At 45.8% G+C, this 3,451-nt stretch overlaps 1 long non-coding RNA gene across 1 annotated transcript; it reads right to left on the bottom strand.

Annotated features, from left to right (window-relative positions):
* Positions 1 to 1,718: 1,718 nt before the first annotated feature.
* Positions 1,719 to 3,138, bottom strand: LOC134470454 (uncharacterized). The gene is made up of 2 exons (XR_010039337.1): positions 2,198 to 3,138; positions 1,719 to 1,932 (listed from the first exon to the last, which is right to left on the bottom strand). It is a non-coding gene; the product is annotated as an uncharacterized LOC134470454 (long non-coding RNA).
* Between the last annotated feature and the right edge of the window lie 313 nt (positions 3,139 to 3,451).

A 3,451-nucleotide genomic window follows, 5' to 3' on the forward strand; every position in this document is an offset into this window, starting at 1 on the left:
AAGGCTGAAGAAGAAGCAGGAAGTGGTAGGCGTTCCCGCTTTGGCCCTCCGTCAGGCTAGGACCACCGCCATAATTTCTACTGAGGCAGAACCTTTCACAGATCCCCCAGTTCTCTAAGGCCCAAAGCTGTGGAACAAACTATACAAATCTCCAGAGGACCATGGAAGGTGGCAGTGTGGTCACACCTGTCTGGGTCCAGTCTCCAGGTTCTCCCAGGATGTGAGACTCCCTGTGGGTTGTCCTGCAGAAGGATCCATCTTTCTAGTGGTGCCACCACTAGAAAGCTAAGCCCTGCCTTCAGAAGGTGTATAAGCTACTGCCAACCACAGAGACCAGTGGGTCCTACAGTCAGGGGCTGTGCCCCACCCTTCACCATGCAGTGGGTCTCCTGGTGGGACACTGGTCTATGGGTGCTCTGTAGGCCTGGTTACCAGGACCAGTGAGCCTGTGTCTAGAGTGCACACTGGCCCTGCAGCCAGAATGGAAGTGATCCATGTCACTGACACACAACCCAGGACCCCTCGGGTATCTCTGAGACTCTGAGCAGTGTGAGGTGGAAGGATCTGCTGCAGTGGTGGGCCCTGCTCACAGCCTTTCTCATGTCTTTACGAGGTGTGATTAAAAAGAAATACGTTGGCTGCTCCTGCTGAGTGCCATTCAACAAGAAGCTGGGCTGCTAAAAACGTGATACTGTGTCTTCATGTGTCTTGTTCTTCACTGAACCCAGCACTGTTTGACCTTTGGCACTTCCCTAAAGCAAAATGACCATGAAACATAAACCAAATCCATCCAAGACATAAAGGAATCCGGGATAGTGCAAGACACACGGTAAAGAGAACTTCCAACACACTTTAGAACATGGCAAGGGTGAGAGGATGAGTGGCTCTCGGTGAGGGGGAGTATCTGAAGGGAATTCATGGGAGTGTGTCTCATTGTAACAATTCATTTAAAATTTAAGTACTATTCTTTTTAATCATGCTTGGTAGGTTAGATGCTAGAGTTGAAAAGATCAGAGAGCTAAAAATAAATATAAATAGAAATCTGGGCATGATGGTGAATGCCTGTAATCCTAGCACTCAGGAGGCTGAAACAGGAAGATCACCATGAGCTCAAGGCTAGCCTGGCTACATAGTGAGACCCTGTCTCAAAAAAAAACCCCAACAAAACAAAAGTGGAAACTGCACATCAAAGAACACAGAAAACACAGTCATGAAGGAAGAGTGGAGCATCAGGGGTCTCAGACTCAGTGTAGCCAGTCAGACATACTTCTCATTGTATTCAGGACAGAGGGGTCAGAAAATCGGCTGCAGAAATCACTGATGAGTTCTACCAGATCTGCTGAAAATTATGTAGCTACAGATAGAAGAATCTCTGCAAATGCCAAATAACATAAGCAAAATAAATAATAAGTTGGATCCCCAATGTCTGCAGGGGCAAGGAGGAACCCTTACCCTGGTCAGAAGGAAACAGAATGCGTAAGGACAAACACCTCCCACTCCAAGGACAGAGTGTGGGGCAGCTCTGTGTGAGCCTGGCTGGCAGAGAAACACAGTCCGGTAGGGAGCAGAAGACACCCTGACCTGGGAGGCACCTGCAGGGAGTGACTCCAGACAGCCTGGCAAGTACAGAAAGTGCCCCAGGCGGGCTCGGACTACGCAAAGCCGAGCACTGGTATGAAGAATTCTTTTCTCATGCAAAAAATAACTACCACAGAATAGGCTGTTTAAAGCAGAGACAACAATGTACTCGGGATTACAACACAGGAATACAGAAAAAGCGAACCAGCAGCATGCCGGCTAAGAGGGAAATGAGCAGCCCAGCCTCCAGCTCGCTGCAGGTGCTGTGTGTAGAGAGGGGAGCCTGAAGCAGAAGGAGGAAACTTCAGGGTTGGGGTGCAGCTCAGCGGTGGAGAGTGACACCCTGGGTTTCATCTACAACACCAAAAAAAAAGTATATATTGGACACTCTGGACCAACCACTGAAGAAAGAAAGATGCTGTGTTAGGCAGCTTATTTGACAGAACGAAATCCCCCCGGAGCACTATTCTGACTTAGTTCTGCGGTGCCACCACTCTGGGCCTGTGGGAAGCAGCGCGGCTCTGACAGCCTGGGGTGGTGCCCGGTGCCCGAGGCTGTGCAGGCCCAGCAGCGCCCCAGCCTGAAGCCCCAGCCTTGGCACAACCCCGGGGACGCTCACCCGAGCGGCAGTCTGGCAGCAGCCACAGGAGGACCGCGCCTCACCTCCCACGCTTGGGAACCGGCGTTCAACTCCGATGGCTCGGGCTGTGGCCCAGGCATGGAACGTCCCATAGCCATCCTGAAGAACATGTAGCCAAAAGGAGAGCTGGAAAAAGGAAAATAATGGAGAAGAAACAGCAAATAAAAAATTAGAAAACTGGTAAGTTTAATTAGACATATTTATAAGAAACAGAAATTATCTAAACACCATTCTTAAAAGACAGAGATGTCAGTATGCATAAGAGAACAAGAAAATAATACTTAAAGAAATGTGCTTTAAATATAAAGACACAAATAAACAAAAGAAGAGCTACAAAAGGATATGGCATGAACATACTAAGAAAGGCGGAGAACTTTACCATACACAGTAGGCGCAGGGCAAACAATTTACCAGGGTTAAAGAAAACGCTGTAAACCTTGAGGATGTCATCAGCGAGATGCACTGTGACATATGTACCCCTCTCATTTTCCACACACCTCAGACACATGAATCAGAAGCTGATACAGCTGAGAAGAAAATTAGGCTAAGACACAGTGTGGAGGAGATTCCAACACCCTTCTCAGTAACTGATGGAAAGCACAGGACTAGAATTAAGCTACAGTCGATAAAAACATATCTGCTAAATTCTCCAAATATTCTGAAATTAAGAGATAAATTTCTGAATAACATTTCAGGCAGAAAAATCCAAAAAGAAAGATGTAAAATAAGGATATAGGTTTCCACCATGCAAAGCTAAATTAAATCAAGAAGGTGAGAAGAAGGAAATTTGAAAAAAAGGGAGTCAATGAAATTTAAAAAAAAAAACAGTGCTGATCTATTAAAAATATCAATAAAATTGATAAATATTTGGAGCAAAATTGATAAATACTGATCAAGATGAAACACATACACACACACACACACACACACACACACACACACACACACACACACATTACCAAAATCAGGAATGAAGCAGGAGCTCAGAACTGAAGATACTCAAAAGATCAAAAAGGCCAGTGTTGAGAGGCTGAGGCAGGAAGATCACTGCAAGTTTGAGGCCAGCCTGGACTACACAGTAAGGTTAAGGCCAATCTGGACTTCATATTGAGACTCTCACAAACAACAAAATCCTAAAAGATCACAAAGGAATATTACAGAAAAACCTTGACAAAATCCAGTATCTATTCATGAGAAAAACAAAGCAAAACCTTGATAGAAATTGCTATAGAA

This window comes from Cavia porcellus, unplaced genomic scaffold (assembly GCF_034190915.1).
Source record: "Cavia porcellus strain 051 isolate PalLab524CR breed Dunkin Hartley unplaced genomic scaffold, mCavPor4.1 scaffold_15, whole genome shotgun sequence".
NCBI classification, from domain to species: Eukaryota; Metazoa; Chordata; class Mammalia; order Rodentia; family Caviidae; genus Cavia; species Cavia porcellus.